We start from the raw sequence: 11650 nt of genomic DNA, 5'->3' as shown, positions 1-11650 counted from the left end.
GTGTATGTCAACAGAGACTTCGGAGCGTCTCCGCGTGATTTATATGGTGTCGGAAAAGTTGAATACAAAACTATATACATTACACACGCTTTGTTGTGTTATTAGGCTTGTACGTAATATGTTAGTAAATGTGGTCGTTATTAGTCTTCATATTATATTTTACTTGCTTGTACCTGCCTATATATATTGCTTGTAAACCGGTATGCGCTGCGTTTCATTACACGATTGTGTATAAGGTGTGAATGTGTGATCCGGAACTGTGCACAGGTAGATTTAAACGCACAATGAAATTCGGTAATAATTGTAAGATAAAAATAATATTATCGTGTTAGATGTTGTCCGGTGAACGTTTTCTATCGACGCATATCATTATAATATTATTATATTCATAAATGCATCGCGTTATATTTAAAAGCTTTTTATACATAATAATATTACCGTGTGTCCGTGCGTGTGTCGAATATAATATTATTATGTCCTATATGTGTCAAATTAATTGATAATTCTCTCGCTATGATAATAAACAATCAAACAATAGCATACAAACTTCCACCTCAAGCATCAATATTCACAGCAGAAGCGATGGCAATATACAAAGCTGTAAAATATTTCCACACTGAATATTCAAACCACCAAACAAAATGTATAATACTTAGCGACTCACTCAGCAATTTAATTGCCATCACAAATACTCGAAACCAAACAGATATCACTAAGCTAATACAAGAAGAAACTTTTCTTGCAGAAAATAAAAATATATACATCCAGTTTGTATGGATTCCGGGCCACATTGGCATTCCAGGAAATGAAATGGCTGACCAAGAAGCCCATAATGCAATCACCTCCAAATTAACTGCAACCATAAAGTCCATCACATTTGCAGATGCAAAAAACGAAATTAAACTACACACAAACAACAAATGGCATTCCTACTGGCGAAAACTCAACACCAAACTCAATAAAATAAAAAACAATATAAATCTATGGATAAATCTTGAACTCAGTAGAAAAGAAGAAACCATAATAAACCGTCTCCGAATTGGTCACACACACCTAACTCACAGCTATTTGATGACCAAAGACGATCCTCCACTATGCGACGCGTGCAATGTACTTTTAACGGTCAACCACGTCATCACAGAATGTCAAAAATACAACATGTATCGAAATCAATACCACATATCAGAACAAATTTGTCAAGCACTAGGACCAAACCCACAAGACGTTAAAAACTTAATCTTATTCTTAAAAAAAACAGAATTGTACAATTTAATTTAATGTAACCATGTAAATGCTAAAATACTAACAATGTAATCTAAAATTCGTGTACTAATGGCCTAGTTGTCGATGTATATTTCAGATCAATAAAAAAAAAAAAAAAAATTGATAATTCTGTAATTTGTAGATATTAACACGTTTGAAAGAAATAAAATAATATTATTATGTTCGATTGCGGTTCATATTCGTGCGTAGATTAAAACACGGTGCTCAAGCTGTATCATTTTGTAACTGGCCTATGTAAATTAAAATATTTCATAGGACGAAGTACCTACCTAGGTATATATTAAAACACGTAGCATTAATACTTTAATATTCCGAGTTTATTGGTTTAAGGTCAGATGATGTTATGTAATATTATAATGTTATAATATTATACCTACTATTTGGTTTTGAATGCACAATATTTGTATTCTACCTTTATACCGCTTAGAATTTGATGATCAAACAAAATATAAAACGTTCGTCTATACAATTTTCCCTATTTACAAGTAAACGTATTTTGCAAAGCTGATTTAATATTATCATTAAGGAGTTTGAAACAAAGATATTTAGACATAATATCAATCGATGTGCATAATAATATATTGTTACTATAATAAGAGAAAAATGGATTTGCTTAAAATATTTTGATTGCTCATAAAAGAACTTAAAAAACTGTATTTTATAGGTACCTATATTTATATACAATTTTTGTTTATTTAAAACGATATTTATAGAATGATTAATAATCAATATATTTTATACTTTTTTAATGCGTATTAAATATTAATAATATATTATATTGACATCGTGACAACATTGACACTTTTTTTGAACAAAGTGTGGTCTTGGTGGTAATAGTTGTTTAAACGTGTACATAAAAGATAAATAAATAAACATAAATTGAAAAATTAAAATTATTTACATTATTCACGTTAAAATATATGTCCTTAAAAACGATATAAAATGAATTAAAGAAAAAAGAATAAAATATTTCGACATTTATTCATTTAGCATGGTGATCGGTATCCGGAATTTCAATAAATTAAAAATTATTACAGTCGTTCGACAATGATGAAAGAAAAACTACTTTCAATCCTATTGGTCTAATGTCAAACCGACGTTATATTATTATTATTATTTCCATTTTGTTTCCCTCGTCGACCGTAAATTTTGAATTAAAAGTCCCCGCTGTAACAGGATATCGCTGTCCAATTGCGTGGAATCTAAAATAATTATTATAATTTACGAGTGACGGGGCGAGAGGGGGGTAAATAAAATGGTACATTCGGCAGCATTCCGACTGGGTGGTCCACACACCTTCAACGACCATGCTCGGTCGACCAATAATAATAATCGTCACCAGACATTAATGTCCACCCGGTAATGCACCCGGTACACTAATCTAAATTATTGTCCGGTATTGATCGTAAAGACCTCGGCATGACGATTTTCTACCGACCCATAAAAAATAACCAGACGCCCGTGCACATCGGTTAAATGTTATTAATTCACTAAATGGCTGTCAGCGCGACAGTAAATTTATTAATACAAGATAAGGAGAAAAAACAATGTTACTCACTATATTTTTTATTTTATTTTATATTATTCGTTTTCATTTTTTTCGACTTTGGAGTAGCGTTACATTAAGTATATAGGTACAACAATATATACCTAACTATATATTATACTCTATCGTCGGTATTAAGTGTAATAAAAATATCGTTAGTTCTCCGTTTAACAGGCCGTTGTTTTAACATTATTAAAAGGTCACGTGCAAAAGTCTTTTACGCGTCTTTTTTTTAATTTCGACGGTAATTGTTGTTTTGGTTTCAATATTAATTTTAATAACAAACGTCAAAAGAATGAGATATTATATTTTTGTTTTGAAAAGTGATTTTATTTTGAGTACATTTGATTGAATTTGATTTGCGTTCGTTTATTGGTGTCTTATAATATCAGTTTTCTATTCATTTTAAATCGTAAGAGCCGTACAATAACTATATAGGTACGTCGTAGTTTTTTAGTTTCAAAGTTATTTTCCACGTATTTATTTCGTCTTATTATTAATTCTAATATATTATAATCCAAAGACTTTTCGTGCAGTGATCACAAGTCGATATTTATTTTTATAGCATGTCCTGCCGAAAAGTAATTATTCTTAATCCTATTCATACCTGCCCATATATGAAAACTAGTCGATCCGCCATACACATACTAAAATATACGAGTACATTATTGGTAAGACAATTTCACCTTCTAAAATCGTTATGCTTAACACGAGGAAATAGCATCGTTGTTGTATGTAATACACTAATACTACATAGTATATTCAAAATCTTGACAATATCGCTGGGATTCACTCAAAACCCGCTGCTGATGATTTATCCATCCAATTTTTTTGTTTAAAGTCACCGTTACCGAATATTTTATGTAGCATAATATAATTACACTAATTATTTATTTAATAATAACATTTGATCTCATACAAGCCCTGGTTATTTTATTGGTATTTTAATAATTGTCACATTTGTTGTTGTTTAAATCACAAGAACCGTATAAGAACAACAACGCTTCATAGTTTAGTTTCGGATTATTTTTCACGTTTATTTCGCTTTACCCGACTAATTCAGATTCATAATTTTTAATTAGAAATTCTATTGCGATCTAAAGATTTCTATACATTTTTTCCCCCATGTTTAAGTTAGTAGATATATTTATTTCCATCGTGTGTTTTACCAAAAAGCTAGTCCTATCCATGAAAACTAGTCGATCCGTCATACACATTATATTATACTCGCACATATTGGAACCTTAGAAAATTACTCATTTTAAATCGTTATGCTCAACATACGCGAGGAGATAACATCGTTCTTACGTGCAACCATACGTCGTGTTGTCCTCGTACACCTGCAACTGCAGCGTATTACCCCCTCCAACTTAGGGCTTGAAAAGTGACATGGCATTCCAAATCCTGGAAATAACCGCCGGGATTCACTCAGGACCAACAGATAATAAATTTACCTAAAATGTGTGGTTAAAGTCAGCGTTACCGTATAAGTAGCATATTATTATTGTATAAGTATAAATAGACTACCTATATATTACAAAGTCGTATGCAGATTACCTTCGGTGTTTATATAATACCTACTTTGATATTATAGATTGAGTATTGTCAGTACTAAAACATACATTCAATACTGTATTGAATGTATGTTTTACATTTTAAACAAGTCATAATAGTACACGTTTGAATAAGCTTTTTTTTTTAAAGAACAACATTGAAGACGTCATGATAATTTAGGACGTACAGATGTGTGCTAAAAAATCTTAGAAAATCTGAAATCTTAAACATATTTTAATATCTCTTTATAGGAATTAAATCCTTTGTTTTTTAAGAAGAATTTAATTATTTAAATATTGTTTGTAAATACAAACAAAATATTATTTAGTTGTGGATTCTGAAAAAAGCAGTTTTATTGCGATATGAGTTTTATTAATTTTTTTTTAAACTAAAGGGCAGTGAAAAGCTCAATAAGTTTTATTATGCATTACTTCTATTGAATACACAATATTATGGAGCCTACTTTGAGAGATATTCCTTTTTAATTTTCTAGTAACTATCGATAGAATTATAAAAAGCTACAAAAACGTCAAAGAAATATTTATAAGCCAGCATTCATTTTTAAACAAAAAAATGTTTTAATATAATTATTCACTACCCGCGCATTTTTCTATAATGCAATGATATTACATCGCTTTTCAATCTTCCTTTCCTCTTAAGACTCTATTTTTTAGGATTATATTTTGCACATAGAATAACAAAGAATAAAACATAATTCTATTGATTAATTCAAATTTATATTGTTTTGAATTGATTATTTTATATAAAACAAAAAAAATAAGATAATATTATCTTGAAACTTTAACGTGGAGTTCATTTTAAACATGAGTAAAGTAGTTTTTATTTAGATTTAATCAGAGGTTTGAAACAAATTATTTAAATTTATTATTTCATATGGAGGAAAAAATACTCTTGTTATAGTTTTAGTCATTTATAAACCATATCTTGCCATTTTAATCACACACCGGAATTCCTTCAAAAGTTTTGTTTACGGCTTCAGTGTACCACCATAAAATACTTGCTCGTTTAAAGGGATGATGTATATCAGCGGTCTTGTGTGATGGACGGGCTAAGGTCGATAATTTTGATGAGTTGATAACGGAGGCGGACAAAAGTTTTTCCCGTACAATTGTAACACAGCCGTGCGGTGACAAATATAGTGAGTCGGTGGTATACTTATTTTGTTCTCTATATCACCCTCAATGTTATACGTTGTCTGCCAATATATATGTCGAATGGTTCTCGAAAAAGATGTAAATATTTACCGAGTTTTATAGTTTCGTATAAAAACATATTATTTTTGAACAATGCGTGTACAACGTTAAAGAGCTGAAGCATCATCTTTCGGGGTTTCTCTCAAAGCTGGTGGGGAATTTAATAAACTTTGGCACTAAAAAGAGGACGAGTGAGATTGCGCGAGGGTGTGGGTAAAAGATGGAGTGAGAGACAGTGAGAGAGAGTGAGAAGTAGAGGGTAAGAGAGCGGCGATGATTCAACGGATAGTGGAAACACGCGGACGAGGGATTGAGGGAAGACCTAAACCGTTTTCTATGCTCTCCTCCTACCAATTAGGCTCATCAAATTTAATTACGCAAGACCCTCGCATAGTAAAATATAAGCTTTTTCACACTATCTCAGTTACTTACGAACGAGTACGAGGATCGATTAAATTTGTCTACGGGGGGTGTGATGCCAAACAGACCATTATTGGAATCGATTATCTACCATTATTACATAATAGAATACAGGAATAATATAAAATTAATATTAAACAACATAATAATTTAGTAAATTGATAATTTATGAATTCTGATGTTATTATATTAATTTGTAATAGTTAACCGCGTAATATTATAAACGTTACGTACAATCATACAAACAAAAAACAATATACTTTTTTTGGGATGTTATCCAAAGTCCAAACAGACGTTTGTCGGTGGCACGTCTACGGTTCAACAATTTTCCACTAACTGACTTTGAGTTTATAACTGGAAACCTAGGAGTTAATGATGATTAATAGCCAGGATATTTAGTCTGCTACTTCACCTTGTATGCGTAGAAGTACAAGGAAATGTACATAGAAATAATTATTTTCTTGAATTTACACCGATAATGATCTCGACCGAATCTATTGAATGACGCGCTGGGTTAAAAAAAAAGACCTTTGGTCTTTGGATTTATCGTTACATTATACGAGACATCGTATGTCATCCACCTACAACAGGATGCATATTATTGTTCCAACAAAACGTTCATCATTTGTGAAGTTTCTCGGGACAAAGAGATGCTTTTTTAGTTATTTTGTGAAGGCATGATAATATTATGAAAGTTCGTTGGTTTTTTCTGCTTTTAAGTAAAGTATGAAGACGTATATTATAATTTGCTATTTAGTGAACACAGAAAATCATAGACAATATCAAATATTTTAATTATTTAATATGGACTTAAAAGTTATAAAAGATTCGTGTTGTAACATAATCGTTACTGTTGTCATTTGTCAGAGTTAAAAATAATTCTAAGTAATAGAAAACGTTTCGTTTTTTTAAGTTTTATCGCCTATAGGATTACTTTTATACCTACTTATTATAGGTATATTAATTATTATTATCAGGTAGTTACTTATTATTTTCTAAAACAAAACCGAAATCGAATTACATATGGCGAGACACTGAATAAAATAATGCAGGTACGTTGATATGCTATTAATTCAATAATATAAAAACGAACCAACTATGATACTTAGAAATAAATGCTGATCCACCTGTTTCCAAGCTCAATCATTTTTCGTATAAAGGTATACATTCTGCAATAACGATTTATCATTGAGTTAAATTTATCACATCCGTTACGGTGACCTACTCAATGTCGATTTACACTAGAAAACTACCTATTATATACATCTAAGCGAGTTGCCTGTTTTATTTTCGTGGCATTTAATGTGTCCAAATATAATATAATATAATGTCACTGTTCAGTGCAAGTACCGTAAAATATTTTATAAAAAAAGTATTGAGGTAAAATATTTTATTTTTACTACACATTTTGAAAGACATATTTTAGTTTTGCTGTCACCACCAAATCTGTAGTAATCCTAGGATGACACATGTCAAAAACTAGAAAACTTATTCATTCATTTAGTTTTACAAATTTAACATTTTTCACTTAATCTTGTTATATCTATAAATTTGAAAACAACAATTTTAAATTACATAATAAATAACATAAATATATTTATTTATGTAGTGTATTTGGTTCTTCAACTGACATTACAAGATTTTTTTCGTTAAAAGAAACCGTACATAAACAAATTGCAAAAGATCTTTTTTAATCTTTAGGTAATAATAAAAAAATATTTTGATTTTAAATCGTTGATAATCAAAACGCTTTCAATCAAAATGCAATCGGTGGTGTATTGCAGTTTGTTATCATCTGATCGATTTATAAAATTATAAAATATTATTCTTTTATAATATTGTTGTTACGCTGTGTAATAATTATTGTCATCTAGTTGTTTCTTCACAACTCACGAGCAACACGCGGTAAACAATGAGTACAGGACGCTTCTAGTAACATATTATATAGAGTCTATTTTAGACAATATTATTATTATTCTATCGGTCCGATTAAATTATCATACGTGTTGCAGATTTATTTGAAAATTGCTTGGTAATAATATTATATTTCGACGGGCCTCGAGTTGTGGACACGGCCCGAAGCGTAGATGAAACGCAGTAGCTGAGGTCTAGCTGAGGGAGATTATTAATTCTATCGTGAGTCGGTACGCCGCGGGTGGTGCGGTACAGAACGAAATGAAAGGATGTTACCAGCTGCGAAATGCCACCGTTGAATATATTTCAAGTGGAACGGCACCAAAATAACAACACATTTGTATCAATTGTCATTCGTAATTTACCCGTAAAATCTGAATATTTTCACTATAAAACCAAATTACAAAACACTACGTTTTACAGTTTAAATAATAATATAATAACTACTAGTTATGATGCTGCAATAACGTCCAGTGACTAATCTAAAATTTAAAAACATCGTTCAAACCAAATTCGAAACAGTTTATTTTTTATGTGTGCCTATATTATTGTTATATTATGTAGGTATTTGTAATTAATCATAACCAAGGCCGTATATAAGGGGAGGGTTTAGGGGTTCAACCCCCCCCCCCACGATATATTTTACAACTAATACATTAAATTTATATAAGTAACTTAATTATAATAATTTACCATGTGGCCATTTGGGTACCTAATAATATAATAACTATGTTTGATGGCGATTTCTATAATATATCTAATATAATATTATTATATTATATTATACATAGATAAGTCATACAAGATTAAAGACGTTTTGTCGACAGACGAAACGTCTATAAATACTTAATATATTATCGAACAATAAATTATCGTCTTATCGATCGTATTGTCAATTGTCATTTTATCTCGAAAAACTCCACGATATTGTCCGTAGTGGCAGTACACAGTTATAGTATTATTAATAATTTTATCGTGAACATTAGATAAGTATACCATTACTAATATTTTAGTACAAATTAGTATCAATTTTGTGCGCGCTGTGTAACCCTCAAATATTTCAGTATAATTTTTTATTTGGTTATTTTAATAAAAAATCAAATCGTAAGCGTAATAATTCCCTTACAAATTATTTTTGTAAAAAAATAAAAACAACCGAGAACGAAACAAGTACAAGTTCTACATCCACCGCAATAATTACAGATACACTAACTACAACGGAATCTACAAATGGTATTATTGATATTGGCTGTTGTTTAGATCAAAAAGGTTAGTGATGGAATAAAATATAAGTTACTCACTAATGTTTGGGTGCCCGATGATAAGTTTACGTTTCCCATGTCGGGAAATAGAAATTTTAAATTTCAATTAAATTGGATTAAACGATTTCCGTGGTAATGTTACTCTAAAATGCAAGATTCTGGTGCGGTATGTAAATATTGTGCTATATTTTATAATAATTTTATCGGTAAAGGTGCGCATCAAAAACCAGGATTATTGGTAACAAAACCTTTCAATAAATGGAAAAATGCAATAGAATGTTTTAACATACATAACAACACAGAGTTAAATCACGACGGACTTATACGATTTACAGAAATTTATAAAGCAATTGTAAATACATTAGATGAATCACAGTTAAAACGTGATATTGAAACGTCATCAAAAGCTTTACAATTAGGAAAAACTATTATAACCAGCGACTTTGTTATAAGTATGGTCACAGCTTCTATACTTTTTACCCAAACATTACCACTGTGTAAGAATTTACAGTCTGTAAATTGTGATTTGACCGAAGCAATGGAATACGTTGATACTGTGTTACACGAAATACATGATGTGCGGAATAATATGGAAACTACATTTTCCAAGATTTTTGAAAAAGCAAAGGATCTCATAAAATCAGTTGATAGTGAAGAAGACATAAAAATACCAAGAATCGTTGCACGTCAAAAACATCGAATAAAGGTCATTACAAATTCACCTGAAGAATATTACCGCATCGTCAAAAAAAGGAATAGCTATTGTATTCCTTTTTTCGACGATTTCATTAAACAACTTAAAGCAAGGTTTAATAATCACAAAAAACAAATTTCTTCGCTGTACAAGTTGTTACCAAAAATATGCAACAAATTGGAAATACATAGATGCAAACGACTTCGAAATATATTCTGAATTTCTGGATAAGAAAGTACTGCCAACAGAAATTCAACTTTGGAAAAGAAAATGGTCTAACAAACCAGAAAAAGACCAACCAAATTCAGCTATTGAATCATACATTAAATGTAATTATGAATATTTTCCAAACATATCTTTTCTTTTGAAGCTTTTAGCTACTTTGCCAGTTTCGACTTCTACGCCAGAACGTATACATTTTCAACCATGAAAAGATTAAAAAACTATTTACACAACTCATCAGGCCAAGAACGACTTACAGGTTTAGTTTTTTTGAGTGTTCATAGGCAAATTCATATCGATCCTGATGAATTTATTGATCGTTTCACCAAAGAAAAAAAACCGACAAATAGATTTTGTGTTATATTATTATTAAAATAATTATAATGCATTAACATAGTAAAATGTGATTTTTTTTTTTAAATAAGTGTTTTTTTAATTACTTAAAATGAAAATATTTAAATAAAATTAACAAGAATTTTTACACATAATTGTTATCAATATAATGAGCTGAAATATTAACTTTTTTCATGCCTATTTACAATAGCATGAGCTTTAAACAAGTTCAGTTTTGTACTATTTGAATTTTGTGTTATGAATTGCGTTTACTTAATGTTATTAAAATTAAATTTTGATTTTTGATTTCACATCAAATGCATTAAATTGTCAACATTTTCAGTGTAATTTTCCACAAAATTATCCTGTATGACTATACCTATTAATTACCATCCATTTATCCAATTTCTAAAAGAACTACATCAACATTTTAAAGTAGGTACTTTTATTTATTCAAATGTTAAAAGTTTGTATCTTAGAATGAAATCATAAATGCACCATTTTAAAACCAATTTTCTACCGTTAAAAGTGTGAACTGTCGTTGCCTTAAGGTATTTTTTATTTTAGTTGAATTATGTTAAACTTACTTTGAGAACTTTTATAATATTTTGAATGCCTACTAACTACCTACCTAGTACCAATATTTTCTTTGTAGCATAATGAATTATTCTTTCTTATATACCTATAATACATATATATATATATATTTTAAAGTATACAATTTAATGAACTTTAAGACTTGAGCGGAGAATATTATTTGTTGTTTTAGACATACATTAATAATGATAGAAGTGTAGTTTATTTACATCTTGATGCACACTATACAATTTTAATTATATATATTTAATTACGTGTCGAGTATCACTTTCTAAGCATTAATCGTTGATATTACGTTTGATCCTTCTCGTTCAAATTAGTCACGTAATTCCGACTTCAGTATCGAAGTTCGTAAGTTCATATATAGTAAGCTGTTGACGCCGTCTGTGTGATTTACAATGCACGGGTTTGCTTTTAGATAAGTGACTTTATCGTAGGTAGTATAGGTACCACACAATAAGTATAATATAATATTGTGATTGTTGCGTACAGATTTCCGATAAAATAATGTTGTTTTTTTTTTTTATATAACTAAATGTATATTTTATTATTTTTTTATTATTTACGATTAAACGTAATAAATTTAAATAATTAAAAAATATGTTTAAAA

Source organism: Metopolophium dirhodum, chromosome 2 (genome assembly GCF_019925205.1).
Source record: "Metopolophium dirhodum isolate CAU chromosome 2, ASM1992520v1, whole genome shotgun sequence".
Taxonomy (NCBI): domain Eukaryota; kingdom Metazoa; phylum Arthropoda; class Insecta; order Hemiptera; family Aphididae; genus Metopolophium; species Metopolophium dirhodum.
The sequence above is the reverse complement of the archived record's forward strand: the minus strand, read 5'-3'. Positions refer to the sequence as shown.